Source organism: Spodoptera frugiperda, chromosome 27, assembly GCF_023101765.2.
Source record: "Spodoptera frugiperda isolate SF20-4 chromosome 27, AGI-APGP_CSIRO_Sfru_2.0, whole genome shotgun sequence".
Lineage (NCBI taxonomy): Eukaryota > Metazoa > Arthropoda > Insecta > Lepidoptera > Noctuidae > Spodoptera > Spodoptera frugiperda.
Window position 1 is genome coordinate 3241262 of NC_064238.1, and position 17347 is coordinate 3258608.

The 17347-nt window shown below is 33.4% G+C and overlaps 1 protein-coding gene across 1 annotated transcript in view; it reads right to left on the minus strand.

Moving 5' to 3' along the window:
• Positions 1-16981, minus strand: part of LOC118263886 (CD151 antigen) — a 162599-nt gene extending 145618 nt beyond the window's left edge. Inside the window, exon 1 of the mRNA XM_050705282.1 lies at positions 16734-16981. The gene's annotated coding sequence lies outside the window, so the exon portion shown is untranslated. The remainder of the gene's footprint in view (positions 1-16733) is intronic.
• Positions 16982-17347: the final 366 nt, after the last annotated feature.

The window sequence follows — 17347 nt, forward strand, 5'->3', positions numbered from 1 at the left end:
TGGGTGAAAAGGTTCTACTATCGGCCCCCATATCGCGCTGACTTGCAAAATGTTATGACTTAGGTCGATTCTGAGACCACTTGAAGAAACAAATTGTGGACGAAATGGCAGGGGACGCTGTCCCACAATATTGAATTTTATTGAAGACGAATGTTTATGTTAGGAGTATTTTTATTTTTGAGTGTTATTAGGTTGTAATTTGATTAACACATTGAACGCCGTGGTAGTCACCGGTGACCGACGTTAGCGGAGGATTTGCCTTCAACAGTTTTCTATTGGCAGTCAAAGACTTAAAATGGAATATATTGTTATGTTAATAAGAGATAACCTAACCTCTAATATATTATGGAAAACATACAAAATCTAACTCAAAATCTCGCTGTTGGTGAACGAACTATATATTATGACACAAGAACGAGACCTAACATAATTTTGGTGAAAGAATGTCAATTTGACAAAAATGCAAAGATTTTTCCATTTTCATAATTGAACGTCAAGAAAGAATCAAAGTTTGATTTACGAGTCTAAAAATGCTAAAAGGACCTTTAGGTGGTTAGAAATATGAGATAAAGAGATTATTTTACTTAAGTTAAAAAGAAAGTTGAAGATCTAACTCCATTTATAATGGATTTGCTTCGATTTCACTCAGTAAGAACTTCGTAGGTGATAAAAGTAAAGTGATTGTATTAAGAACCTTTTTTCTCTAAAGTATAAAAGGACACTTTAATGCTGATTTTCAATATCTACTAGACTTTATTTGAGAGATTTTAAAATATATGTAAATGAGGTCTTTCAATCTTTCAGCAAATGTTTTGCAAGTTTTATGTAAAAGTTTTCGATTTTTGCATTAGTATTTAATTATGAACTGTAGTACGATTATTGTCTATGCTCGTTATTATTGTATACCCTTGACGGTGTGAAAGTGAACCCTGCCAACGACATTAGACAACTAGCCGCGAGTTATTACATTTTAAACTAATTTAAGGTTAATTTCTGTTAGTTTAGGGACACTTGTTTTCAGTTAGGTATTAAACGCTTTTCTAACGCTTTCTTTCTAAAGCTATAGAACTTTCACATATTCGAACGGTATTTCCATCCTAAACTCTGACGGAGAGGCTGCAATAATAAACGTAGCCGTAGCCGTAACAGTTATAACTATTAATTATTTTCTCGTGAAAATTCATAACTCCATCTTGTTTTTTCAAAGCCACAGAATAACTAGTAGGCATACTTCTACTGATCCGGAGCTGCGGATTACCTAGCGGGTTTACCGGGGCTCCGGGTCGAAAAGCAGGAGAAGGAACGGGGTGGTTTTTAGTCAGTAAGAGTCTGACACTCCCTCTCACCTTGCCCAAGGCGGGAGAAGTCATTGGATAATTTTCCCCCTCAAAAAAAGGCATACTTTTACACTTATGATTTGCCATAAAATTTTCAAATAAACGGCTATGATTCAGTACGCTTTCACAGAAAGGTTTATAAAACACGTCATGACCAAGAATGATTAATATTATACGTATGAGTTTAAATCAGTACATTATGATTGGTTTTTAAACGGACGCTGGTACTTATTTATGAATCAGTCAGTTCAAGAGCAAGCCCTGGGCACTTTTCAAGGCGTCCGTCTATTTTTATACGCGGACACACGTGCCCATGCCAGATGTAAATGGGTATATCCGTAGGTATATGTATACAGTATACACCTTTGAGATACGTTTTTTGTTTTGTAATCTACAGAAGGGGCTGAAATTCCGTTTTATTCATATTGCTAATGACTAATGACTGACATAAGCTGAAGAAGAGAAAAGAAGTTAAATAAAGTGTCAATGGGCGGCGGCGATTGCTTACCATCAGGTGATACGTCTGCTCGCTTTTAGTTGTTGTTTCATAAAAATAAAGTTAAATAAAAAAATATGCATGTATGTTACCTATATATTGAAGCAGTATTACTCACTATCAAACTATTCATTAACTATTCGAATAATTAAAATCGGTCCAGCAATTACTTAGTCTGTATCAATTGCATTATTTTCTTTAGTATGTAATGCAAAAACACAAACACATAAAGGTAAAAGATTTTATTGTTTTAATCTCATCACAGACATTATTGTAGATATACAAGTATGTACCTATATAACAAAACAAATATGTCCCACCTACGCTACATAGGTAGATTAATACATGCGTATTAAATCTTCGACATGTCACAAATAATTTATACGTTAGCTTTACCTAAAGCTATTCACTTTACATACATATAAAGCAATCCTAGGATTTCAGGATTTGCCTACAGGCTAAGTCAGAGTAATTTATGGAGAATATTGGAACATGAATTTAACTGAAATCTCCTACATTTAGTCCCAGTCAGTTCTTGATAATTGAAGACTTGTTTTTGTGACATAGATACTGTCTCCTTGGTTCTTACAGCTGATAGGCATATAATTAGGTTCTTGAGAGGGATAGATTACGCTGGAAGTCACAAGAATTATGTCCTTAGCCTGTTCTAAGTTTAAAATATATACGAGATTTTTAGACTAATTTATTTTTTCAGACATCTAATTAATTTTATAGCCATAAACTTAGTAGGTACTCAGTTTATGACTATAGAAAAGTTCCGCGTCGTGTATGCTGATACTGCTCATGAATATGAGTGAGTAATAGAGATATTATAATGGGCATCGAAATTATTTATTTCAGTACCTAACTTTTTATAGTCATAAACTGAGTACCACTCTTAGTAGTAAGCGAATATTGTAATATTGTTGACAAAGTGGGTTCAAATAGGACATAAATTATTTAGATTACATTACCTAAACACTAAATAAAATCTTCTTTAGTTATCAAAAAAGTATATTTACTCGATTAATATCCACACAAGGTATCTTATGTTCGTGTACATTATCAACCATGTTGATTTTCCGACATGTGGGAGATGGCAGAGCGATGACGTCACGCGGCACAGATGCGCTCATGTGTGTAACGTGACCTTAGGAAATATCCGAGTGAAAATTTTAAATTGAAATATAAGGCGAGAGTAGGTACTTCGTGGAAATTGAGGAAAGTGGAACATTGCTAGTGTAATATTGAATCATGTTTCATTTTCATTTCATTAGCGATAGTTAAAACAAGGTTATCCAGCAATTTTGTGTCTGCCTAACCTAGTATCGTCCCCTACAGTATGACAAGATAGAAAGTATCTGGTACTGCAGACTGCCTAGTGGGTTTACCAGGGGCTCCGGCCTCCAGAGTTGCAGACTACCTAGCGGATTACCGGGACTCAGGCTCTAAAAGTAGGAGTAGATACGGGATGGTTTTTAATCAGTTAAAGTCTGACACTCCCTCTCATAGGCGCGAGAAGTCATTGGATAAATATCCCTCTTCAAAAAAAGGATATAAGCAAAAAAAGGATATAAGTATAAACTAAAACCTAAACCAATAGATCTCAATAACTGAGACCACGTCTTATCTTAATTGAACTTGAATATGTTTTCTCCCTCTGACGTTAACGACCTTTGCACCAAGGTATTGTATCTATAAAAAATGGTTTCCTGGACAACATAACATCTCTCTGTAAGGTTATTAGTAGAACCTAAATCCGGTAAAAGCTCTCACCTACACGCGAGACTAACATCTCGTATTACTATGCTACATGTATGTGACCGAAGAACGAGTCAAAGACTTTGAACTTGACACAAAATGTTTGCTCTGCTCATAAGTGTGTGAACTTGTGTGTCACAAGTGCTGAGTGATCGTTATGTGACATGTTATTATGTTAATTATTGATTATTGTCTACTAATTAATTGTTAACATACAAAAAATATGATAATAAGGAACTGATAATAATCCGTTAGCATTACACACAAAAATAATTGTAAATATTAATTATTATCTATCTTTCATTACCTTGGTCCTATCTTTTTATAATTTAGGAAGGTAACTAAGACCTTACTTGGGCAAAAAGTCTGTAGTAGTTCTCTAGTTGAAGGAAACTTTTACGCATTTATACATCAATAAAACCACGACAAATACTCCCATTACAAAAATTCAATACTCTATCTTAGCAAGACAGTCGAAACATCTCGTTCTGTGGACTTTTAAAACAAACTGCGCGAATAGGATCCATTACAAGTAGACAGGGAAGACGGATCGCTTCCAAAATACAACAATATCAGATCCTTCACCATTCTAATTTAGTAACAACAATAGAGAAGTTATTTCATTAATTTTAAACTTGTTCAAAACTCTGACAAACTCACTCATTTCATATTTTAAATCTCTCCCTGCATTGAAAGTTTTATGCTTTATCTTTTCGACAGTCGCCTCCATACTAGAGCATAGTTTTCAAACTTTTATTAATACCAGAGTGAAATAATATTCGCTTCGCCTGTGTGTTATGCTACTTTCTATTTAAAGGATAATTAAATTGAAGATGTTTGTATATAAGTTTTATAATTTCACGTATTCAAAATCATCACATTATATACATACATTAACCTATTAGTGGCCACTTCTGACAAAGCCTCTTCTCACACGAAAAAGTTTTAAGTAGTAATCGCCACGCTAGCTCACGCAAACCCAGGTTTGATTACGTTGTTTTCCGCACCATTTATCAGTGGTGTCGAAAGTGTATATAACACAAAAAAGTCAGGTTTTGAACGCGCACCCTCAACTCATACATGAGAAGTGAACGTCTTAAACATTCGGGCCACCACGACATCTATATATAAAACATATATACAAAATATGTCACACATATTTCCAATACAAAATGGAAGCAGAAACGTCGAACTACTTCGCAATACAGGGATTGCACAGTTGCCACGTTTTATTAAAATCTAACTGCCAAAATATTCTTTAAACAATTTGTACACTTTTACGTACAAAACGAATATTTTATAGTTAAACAACTAAAGACCAATAATGTAAGTCACACGTTTGCCATCTCGCAAAACGTTTCATATAAGAGGATAACTTATAATACGTAGGTACTTTGTTACTAAGTCTCATAAACTCAAATGTATGTTCATATCAATAACTAAGTGTAACAAGAATATTAAATAATAGCAATATATCACAGCCATACTGCCATTTCTATTTAAATAAGATTCCGTACTTGAACAATATTTCATATTGAGCTTACGGACTTATTGCTTGAACTAGGTACAAGAAGTCGCGAAGTTTGTCAAAGAGGACGCTTCATTTTCTGTCTACTGAACAACAAACAAAGGGACAATCTTTATAGAAATACTTGTTACAAGGCGTCGAAGTTAATGTAACAAGTCTTGTAATAAAATTTATTTTGATACGAATAATGTATTTTGTAATATTTTGTTGAAAGTTTAACTAAATAATAAATACAATGAGAATGTATGACCTATGCGACTCACTTTAGAGGGAGCCCAGTAGGGCTGATGTTTGATCCGGAGCTGCAGATGACCGATAGGTAATCTGCAAGTCTACTCGAAAAGCAGGAGTAGGAACGGAATGGATTTTAATCAGTAGAAGTCTGAGAGTCGCGGAGAAAGAATAGAATGACTTTCCTCCCTCAAAAAAAGTGTCTGGCTTTCGTGTCTAGCAATTATACAGCTGATAGTGCACGTGCCAACACATCTACGCATAACCAACTTATTAAACCGTGTCTTGAAGACATCTAAAGTTATACAAATTTTAATTTTACGCACGAAGATGGAACTGATAACACAACAAGCGAAGCGTGAAGACAAAACGCCTGCCCTAACCCTTTAAGTAAAAAGAGGTCTGTTATCATTGGCCGAATATCGCAACGGTACTTAATCTTACTCCATCACGAAGTATCTAAGTACTTTCTTGCACGACACTATTGACATTCACACTTTTATCGTTATCCGGCAAGAAAAGCGGAACGGCCAACCTCGATCCGTATCCGGCATTCCGGCACGATAGCCAAAACTCAATGCATTTAACGTTGCATTTCGTAAATCTTTGTAGGAACGGCTACATTGCATTATTCATTCCCTTATCAATCTCTTTAGCTCGAGCTACCAATCACGTCGCGATATTTAAGCGTGACATTCGAATTTGCATTGAAAGACTTTATTTTGAATGAATTCTGTTTGAGATTTTGTTGTTAGGTACTCGTAGTTGTTGAATATTGTCCATTTAGTTTGATTTATGGATATTATGTCTGATAGCAGTAGGTACTAACCTTACTCTATCAATTCACTTTAATTCCTTGGCTATGTTCTTAATTTGTATTTTCCACATTTCTTTCTTTCTTCCTTCAGAAATCCCAGTTTTGCTATTTTTTCTATAAGTTCTCGTTTACGATTTTATCAATATGAAACAAATATACGTCCTTCTTAACATTCTGATGAAAATTCTTGATAGGCTTAATCGTTTTAAGACGATATAATTTAATTATAAACTATAAAATTTCAAAGGCTTTTCTCTTTGAGATAGTCTATGAACTAATATAAGGATGTCACACAAGGCTAGATAATAATAATAAATATATAATTTAACGATATCAACGGCTAAAATAGGAGCGACCTCGCTAGACGTGAGACGTGAAAATAAATTATGATCAAAGCGACAACCCTGTGATCTTCCCTAAAGTTCACTCCGAACCCTGACTCATCCTCTGTGGTATAATTTCGTGTATCATGGTATTACTCGTTAATTGAAAAGGGGTTTTATTTGATCTACTCCTCTATTAACTACCATAATTAAATACAGTATGAGTTAATATTCTATAATATAAATATAAGTCGGGTTTTCCTTCCTGACGCTATAACTTCAGAACGCACGAACAGAATTCGACGGTTTTGCATTCGTTGGAAAGGTCTCGGGCTTTGTGAGGTTTATAGTAAAAAAAACTGGGAACGTTTAACATTGGTGGCGAAACGGAGTTCGCCGGGTTTGCTAGTAATATATTATAAAAAAAAAATGTTTCTACATTATGTCACGTTAATTTATTGTAGATGTTACATAGGGTTGACAAAAATACCTAGTCTGTGAAGACAGACTCTTCTATCTTTGTCGTTCCAAAGGTTAAATTGCCGCAAAAATGATATATGAAAGCTGAAGAAACTCCAAAAGTAACTGAAATAACTTATTTTGGAAATAAGTTGAACAAAACAAAACAAGACAAAGACAAAGTTTTTGATACAAACATGTTGTTACATGTCGTTCCTTTCCCAATAATATTATAGGAAATTGTCTAACAGGTTATGTGTGAAAACAACAACACGGTAAAATTGTTGAAGTGTTTCCAGCGTGTTACAAGCACAAGTTTTAGTGTTTAACTGCAAACGATGATTTTACGACATGACATGTATGGGTGAACTATGTTCTACAGTAAAATCAATGACTTTGTTTGTTATAACTATTTAAACTAAAGTCTTTTATGATCTCATTTTAAGGAAAGTTAGGTTAAGTTACGATTAGAAATCTTTGATCAAACTTCGAGAATAAGTTAATATTATACGTTAAACATTTATTTATATTTGAATGTACTTAACATTTTTCTAAATATTATCCTACACTAGGATTTTCTCCTGTACTATGGGTACAAACATACAAGTTCACATACACATGACACGCAGACCCGAAACAACAATTTGCGAATCACACAAAGAGTTGCTCCGTGCGGGAAACATTGCGCGGCAGCCGGTTGCCCAGCCACCGCGCCAACCGTGCAGTCAAATTCAATTTTCATTTTATTTCAGCCACGCTTGCAAAACAAAACCTATGAAACCATCAAACATCAAATTCCGCATTCCTTATACAGTAACTTAACGACTTTACCAGTAAAGCATTGGCTAACTTATTTTTAGTTTAGTGGCAGTAAACTGAAGTAAAAGCTAGCCGTTGGGTAGTAGGCATAATGACTGATGTGTGGGTTCAAAATTATTAGAAGGTATTATTAAAACTATTGATAGCACGCCGAGGCCATAAACTTGAGCTTTGTTTAAGTTACGTTTTGGTCTATTTACATTGAGCATAATCTCAAAAAAGACCATTCCGATTTCTCTTTTACTTATCTTTTGTTTATATAAAACTTTTTTGTTGCTTAATGACTGACTGACAGACAACGCACAGCCAAAACTACTAGACCTAGGAAGCTGAGACTTGGCATCAATATTCTTTAAAGTGTAGGAGAGCACTAAGAGAGGATTACCCCAAATACCCACGGGAACGGGAAAAATTAGGAATCACTTATGTATGCGGATGAAGTCGCTAGCAGAAGCTACTTCTCATACATTCTTAACTTCAATATCCTACACAACAACAATGCAACAGCCTCAAGAATGAAGAGGAAGCGTAATTCCATGTTATTCTGATATTGAGCCCCACTAACTCCTAGCCTCAGCAAGTTCGCCCTTAAACTTTGTATTTACAAAGGCTAAACTTTTTAATGGCCGTGTAAGTTGTTAGGTAAAGTCGTTCAGGTCATGACTTGCGTCTGCCAAACTTGAAGATAACGCCGTCCATTGTTAAAGACGTTGCGTCACACTTTTAACATTTTGTTTGTCTTGTTTGATTCAGATTCAGTAGTATTTTGCATGAATATGTTTTGTATAGCCTAATTGTGGTTTTTAATAGCTACTATAGATCACTATAGGCATCAGCCTAGGGGTTGATTCTGAGATCCATCTTACTAATATTAATATTATAAATGCGAGTTTATGTGGATGTTTGTTACTCAATCACGTCAAAATGACTGAAGGAATCGGATGAAATTTGAAACAGGGGTAGATTATGGGCTGGAATAACATATAGGTTTATTTTTATTCCACGCGACTGCGGGTGAGACCTCTGGTAGAAACTAGTAAGTAGATAAAGTGTAATTGAGCTTAAAAATTGTCAATAACAACAATTTGTTTATAATGATATACAAATGGTAATGTCTCTGGTTCCGTTCAAACAGAATAATGAATATCTAATGATAAAAATAAATGTGTGGGTTTTCTATTCATTTACTTACAATTTTTTCCCTTAAAACCACTAGAAGATCATGTAGAAACATTAGCTTTTTTATGAATAGGTACATAGTAACAGATACTTTATTATATTGTATTCTACGAGTATTATTTATTCAATTTTTATCCAATATCTAGTTACTCACTGAAATCCGATCACAATTGGAAATGGCTAATTTTATTAGACCAAAAGCAATATTGTGAAATTGAATTACAATAGGCAATATTGGAGTCCTATTTTACTTTTCGAATACTTAGATAAATAATGTAATATTCCGGATTATTTGGATAGAAGATTTTATTAATAATGTCTCCGGATTCTGTCACATAAAATGTACATTCGTCTTTTGTTTTCTATTTGTCTTCGCCGTATAGTTTCCAAGAAGTAGGTATTCCATTTATTAAAAGAGACTCCTAGTTTTTTTAGTGACAGATAGTTCAGTAGGTACAGTCTTGATTTATGAGAATGAGGTGCTTTAAGTGTAAAATTACCTTTTCTATTTTTATTTCTTGGGTTATTTAATGGAATGTTTTTGAATGTAATTGCAGCCGGTAGGCACATACTAGCTAGTATCATTTAATATGGTAAATTTTGCTTTTGATGGTTTTTTCAAGGGATAAAATCATCCAATAACTTTTCTCGAGGCGAGAGCGAGTGTCAGACTCTTACTGATTAAAAACCACCCCGTTCCTACTCCTGCATTTCGATCTGGAGCCCTGGTAAACCCGACAGTCATTCTGGTCAGTATCTCTTAAAGTACGCACGGGTCTGGTTCTGGTCGGGCGGCGAAGCCTTGCCAGTGATAACCAGATAATTAACAAGAGCACTTTACTCTGAAAGTTTTTAAACTTAATTCTTACAAAGTTATTCAACAACACACGTATTCACATCACAAGTCTTAGAGCAATGGTAGCTAAAATAGCGGCTAAAATAATGTCGCTAAAAGAAGCCATTGAAACACAATAAGATCAAATCTTAAGCGTATATTCACGCATACTTATCAGATAAAAGATTTTTCCTACACATACAAATCTAGACATAATTCTAGATTTCACGTACCTAGGTAATATAAAGGGAATAGTTAAATAAATTCGTAAGCAAAACGTTGCGAAGACGTCTTAACAAGATCTGACCCAAATTGTAAAAGATTTTATTTGTAAAACTTCCACAGCTTCAGAGTAACTACGGCCTAATTCAAAGGCACTTTATTCGTATTTGTTAAAATATTTTTTGTTAAAAGGAGTGAAGGTTCAATTTGCTGTGGTTTAAGATTGTGTTTAGTTGTACGATTGAAGTTTCTATATGTTGCTAGTATCATATGTTGCTTCTCAGTAAGTAGGTATATTTATTTCATCATTTATTGGAGTAGTATACACTTTTCACCCATACCATGTGACAGAAGGTAAGCTTATTGTCGTATACATATTTAACAGGCAAAATTCTAGACTATCCAGGCTCTGTTCTCATCATCATCATCAATAGCCAGAAGATGTCTACTGTTGAACAAAAGCCTTCCTTAACCCTCCACGCCGAACGACAGCACGCCATGTGCATTCACTGTCACCCTGCAAATCTGGCAATATTGTCTATGCAATTTTCGGTAAATTAGAGCATCTCTTATATGTAATTGGTACCGTGCCTTTTTCACAGTTTTCCCCAATATAAGTATATCTACAATTCAGAAATACATACATTTTTACAACTGTTTATTTCGTGTGTTGCATAGTAAGCGATAACTCCAAATAAGGTTACTCTACAATTACACTATCGATAAGAATGTTCAGTAAATATTCTCGAAACAGGGTCACCTCTAACTTACTTAAAATAAAATACCACCATAACCCGTCTCAGTAAGGTTCAAAATGCAGCAATAAAGATTAATAGTTAAAACTGTAGAGTAATAATATAATCTTGCAGTTAAACTACTGTATAGATATACGTTCGATTCTTGGAATTGAACTCAAGATTATTTTAATTAAGTAGCCACGGAAACTACATTTTGTATTTGTTTTTGTCAGAATTTACTTAATATCCGGATATTAGCTTTAAAGTTGAATTTCGATTAATTATAAGTTTAATGTAATTTAAAATAAAGTTTACTTTTCTATGAGACATAATTATAGTTTTGATAAAAGTTGTAATTGGCAGGCCTTGAACTTATGCAAATCCTATGAATTGATACATGAACATAGTCTTGGCATTTTGTATCTTTCCTCTTTCCTTGGAGTGATTAGGAATCAATCAAAAGTTTATCAACCTTTACAGTAATTATTCTCTATCTTATATATCACATCACATTACGTTATCAAATTTATACAACTGACATGCCTATTAAATATTTAAGGACCAAATTAATGTGCATTGAACTCCTTTGAACGAAAATGTACATAGGTACATGTAATGTACGAATATAAAGCCAGTAGATACTTAAGTGTGTCAAAACAAAGGTCAAAATTTGCACAGACCTTGTGCATCGCCATATGTGTTAATTTGAAATGCACATAACTACTAAAAGTTGAAGGTTTAACGTCAAATAAGTGTTTAACATTCGTTTGCTTACAATAGATACTTAGCTCATAAACTTGACGTAAATTGAAATATAGTATTGAAGATATTGCGACTGCATAGTTGGTGCACTTCGTAGGCGTTGGATGACTTAACTACAACGTGTAGAGGGAACGAATGGAATGGAATGACCCCGTGGAATGACTAAAAAATTTCGTTTCTGATTGGCGACTCATACATGGGACAGATGGGAAGATCTTTATGTATTTAGATTAACGTTTTTGGCGTGCAAAAAATTGTTCGCAGTTTATGAGATAAAAATATCAGTAAAACACAACAGAGATACCTTTTACCAATAAAAACAGAAATGAAAATGTTTCTCACTAACTTCATGTCAACCTTTTTATTATATCTGTCATGGTATCTAAATTAATATTCTGAATACTAGTCTGGATGATGACAAGATGATACAGTAAACGAGATGGACTTTGATATAAAACAATACAAACACATATTCATATATCAATATTTGATTTAGGTTTTGTAGAACGTTTAGAATATCTCCCAGTTCGTATGTAAATACATGACAACAACAGTGATTGAATTGACTGGACCTCACTCGATAGAGGCGCCACCTAGAGAAAGCAAATACGTTAGCCTCTATTGTGTATCCTTACTCCATACTAGACATCACATTTCTCGCAAAATTTGAACAGAATTTTTAGTACTCAAAGAATGTGTCTAGTGTGTAGAGTTACTTTCAAGTATTCAAGTATAAATATATTTCCAGATCAAAATAACTGAGAGATACTCTCTCATTATAGTGACTTATAACTCTAACTTACTGAATCTCTACTGTCTACCTTGCGACGTTGCGGGTCACCCGGGCTCTGGCTCAAAGAGCAGCAGTAGGAACGGGTGGTTTATTAGCTAAGGGTCTGACATTCCCACTTGCCTCACCTAAGGCGGGAGAAGTCATCGGATGATGTCATGTCATTGGATCCTACCTAAAAAAAATTGCATCTCTGACTGTTTGTTGTAGTAAGCAGTTATCTCAAAAATCGCAAATATTTTTTCCGCCGTTTTGAGTGATAGGTAGACAAATTTTGGAGTACTTTTTAGGACTATAAATCGAAACCGATTGCGTATAGTGAGCAAAACTGTGGGCGGAAAACTAGTGCCAAATTTTTTTGAAACTTTTACATAGGCCAATTTTTACTAGCCATTGTTATAAAAACTCCACACACTTTCTTGGAGGCGGGTCTATTCAAACTTCGGTACTGGTGGAAATGTTTATAAATATAAAAAAGGAAGGAAACTCTTCAAGCTCAGCAAGACGTATCGTAAAAAGTATCTTCACTGAAGAAGTAATGTCATAAATATATATTTTTTGACCCCGAGCCCAGTGATAGATGTCCCTGTTTATACTGAGATACAAGAAAACAACGTAAATCTTGCTGCTGAATAGAAAATTCTAATATGTTTGTTTGTGTGTGTTTTTATGAAGATACTTTTCTTACTTTGCAAAATCTTGGGATTTAATAAAAAAATTAAGAATTTTCAATCTAACTTAAATAAGTTTTCACTCGCACTCATCCATGTGACTATAATCTTCTGACTATATTAACTAGTATATTTTTTGTGGGCTGGAAATATCTCAAACTTAAGCAAAATTAATGGTTCGTAAAAATACACAACCGGATATGTTTTGAAACTACAAACAGCCATTGACGTTTGGACAGCAGTTTTAGCGATTTCAACGCGACAATGAAAACTGTAATCCCGTTTGCCAAGCGTGGGTATTATGCCAAGCTGTTTAGAGAAAAGAAGAAAATATAATTTTTGAAGATATGATACATAACATGCAACAGGCTTATTAATTTATTTTAGTACCCATATTAAAGCAAATCTATCATCTAAATTCACATTATAAACTTAAGCAATACTGGACGTGTAAATTACCCAGCCAATTGAAATAAAATTAGGCTTAGCAAACTTTGTCCTTATAAGAGGCTCAAACAATAAACTTTTAGGGCCAGTAAAAACTGTAAAAGTTTTTTTAAGACCGAATAATTTGAGTGTAATGTCACTTTCATTTGTTCTAGAATTAGTCTTTAAAAGAACATGTTTTTGTAATTGATTTAATTGTAATGCTTTTAAAGTGAATTATATTTTTTATAAATTTAATATCTCTTAAAATAAATAAATATATATTTATTTTTTTTGTTTTAGTTTTAAATTATAGTAAGTTGTACAACATATTTATTTATTACTTATTGAAATTTTTATTTCATGTAGATTTATCTAGTTTTAGAAAGAATAGAAAGAATTTAGAGTATTAAATTAATACAAATAAATTAATCTTCTTCAAATCATTAGTAGTGCTTCATATATTTTCGTAATTCAGTCTTGACTATAAACTATATCGTTATTAATCCTATATATTGAGGTAATTCCAACTTGTTTTCCAAATTATTAAAACCCGTATCCTGCCTGAAAATAGAACCCGATATTTTATCCTCAAAAACTGAACTTATCAGTATCGCAGTCAAATAAACACTATAATTACGTTGGAACATATATAAAAAACATTTAGTATTTACCTTGAACTCTTAAGTGCAATTTTTTTAACCTTGAGAACCAACTTCTTATTACAATTATAAATTATATTAAACTATATTAACTAAATAATAATAATAACTATGACGAAAATATTTACAAAAAAATAAAAGAACAAAAAGAAGTTAAATAAATAGAAACTAACTTAAAGCGTCGAATAAATTGTCCTTATCGGAGTCGTGAGGTATGGTGCCCAAAAGACTGGCAGCATTGCCACGTTGAATGGCAATGCTTAACCTTTGACCAAGGTAGTAAGCAGCCTTTCGGTCACCAGAAGTGTCGTGTGCATTAAATAATATATATACATAGCCTCAGGCCTGACTCCCATGGGGATAGGCAGAGCCAATGGAACGCCAATTACTATAAATCTGTATGTAAGACTCTTTTCTTCATCGACAGTAATTTTTCATGCATACTGTCGGTAAATATAACTACATACATACATAATACATAACATATTCAATTATACACTAAATACATATGCACGCACAATGCACTTGAGGTTACAGAAATTCAGTTGCCTTTCATCGCTGAACTGACGCATCGCTTGATCGCACTGAATGTACACTTGACTGAGAATAATGACTGAGCAACTGATTGGCTGATGACCTGTGACTGATGCATAAATGTAATTTATGTGAATATGTGTACTACGATAATAATTTACTTTTAATGGACCGTAGCAAAACAGCTGAGCAAGAGCTATATTTGGATTGATAGAAAAAATGGTTTGTACGTTAAAAATAAATCTAGACGAATGTATAAAATTGGAGTATCTGTTTGTAATATTGAAATACATACGACACATATATACTCTAAAATAATATATTTTTATCTGTCTGTCTGTTTGTTCCTACTAATCTCTGAATTACCTGGACCAATTTGATGGAACTTTTATTGGTCGACAGCAAGTACTAAGGAGTAACTTAGGCTAACATTATTTTAGAAACATTATTTCTGTCAGAAGTCATTACTTATTTTACGCAGACGAAATCGTGAGCAATAGCTAGTTATTATTACTAAAGTTATTTTGTTTATCTAGCAAAACAAATAAAATTAATAATAACTTTTTGTACCTTATATTAAATTAAATTAAACAAAACTACGATAGCTTTAAATATCTAATCATAATTTAAAGTATGATTCATAGCTTAATTTTTTTAATTTTAATCGAATTTAAATTTTTATAAATCTACGATATCTTTAAATATCTAATAGATATTTATTTAAGAACTTCTCTAATGTCGTACAAGTTGAAACACTACGAAATTACAATTCTAAAAATAAATTCATGATATTCAAAGACAAAAATAGATAGAAATTAATATAAAATCCAGCCTCTACACACCGGTGCTACTCAAAGGAGAATGGGATTTCCCTTAAGATTCTCACCCTTCATTTCGATTTTAGTACATAAGTACCCATAATTATGAAAGGCTTTCAAACTTGGCGAACCCTTATTTCAAAAGGCGACCCTTTGGATGGATCTTTACTGCATTATATTTGTCATCTTTTTATGTCGGTGGGAAAACGATTTTTTGCGAAAAGGTGTCATTTGTTATAAAAATATCCAGAAAATTCCAAATTACAGAAGATGTTTTGAAAAAACACTAAGCAAATATTTATATTTGCTATTATTATGGAAATTATCGTGAGAATTTTATTATTACATTAAATTGTATTACATTATAACTCTACACAGTATAAAAACAAAATCAATTGTTTAAACACCAACAATACATACATATGAACAGTTACTACACACTAAATATTAGCATATATAATATGATATATTATATCAAACAATAAAAAAATATGTAGCGATTGTTACCGATATCAACCTACTTAAATTACTCTTGTAACGCGGCCATACATAACAGATAAAAAAAAACAAACAACACAAACGACATTGAATTACATAACGATCATTAAATTGTTTATATACATGACTATTTACTTTATATTCTTGTCATATGCAATTGCAAGCATTATATAACACGTTTCTTGTAATTAGCATCTCTATTAGCAACTAATAAGGCACAAGTTTCCTATTTGTGGGCAGAATATGTGAGTCACTTTGCAACTTGGTGACTTAATACTCACAGACATACAAGGCCATCACGAATTGTGCACGATTATAAACGAAATACAACTGTTTTTATTAAGCGACCAGTTTTTGTTGGTATTAGAAATATTCACGCATCTGTCCCAAGTTACAAGGAGCATGAAATTAATTTGCGCCGAGCATTGATGATCCGTTACATTTATGGGAAGATCTTATTCCAACGTAACCTTCCACGAAGATGTTTTCACCAAAACACATACGTTTTTATGAGTTTAAAATATAACAGAGATAAGCCAACGTTTATAGGTGCTCTCGATTTTTATGGCTCTTTTAACTAGAGATGAAAGATTTTTGGCTTAATGATTTTTTATGGATTTATAAATATTTAATTTTTTTCAATGTTATCTGTCGATAATGAGTGGTGTCTTCTCTGTTTTTTCGTCTTATCAAAATGTGTATTGCGGTGATTTATTCCATGCTTATTTTAATTATTAACGTTTTAGTATTAAATAAAAGTGTGGACCTAAGTATTAATGTATAACATTCAGATGTCACATTGGGAAGGCTTATCAATTTTTCACTTACCTAACAATCAAGGAAAATCTTAAGCAATATTTATTGCTAACTATCCACTAGTTCTTAGTTTATATGTTTTATTTTGTAACAAAACTTCACTGAACCACTTATCACACAACTCCCAATAATCAACGTTCAACTAAAACACATTAAAGGAACATTTGGCATACACAATAGTAATTCGAAATCGGCGCGAAAAACATCGCAGAGCGGAGCGTCGTGGCTCTACAGCACGTGTCAACACTCGCAGCGTTGCCGCCGTACTGGCTTCACTACTAGCGTAGCTCCACTTCTGCCTGTACCACGAAACATCTCAAGAGCCGCGTAATCACTTACCAGAGATATAATCGCGCCACACGCAATACATTGCTCGCTCATAACCACTGAAGTTAAACTGAGGTACGTAAAACAAGCAATGGATTCTTTGAGAAAATTCTTAGTTTCGATACGTTGACGTAGTGGTAGATAGTATTCTGTCAACAGTAGGAAAACGCGGGTTCTGTAGTTTCTGTTCGGCAGTTCTCAGCTTGGTCATTTGGTTCACTAATTCGAGCTAATTCTGAAAGGCTAAGCTTGCTTCGAAACTATAAAGGGGCTGTTACAGCGTCAGCCTTCAGGGTCCT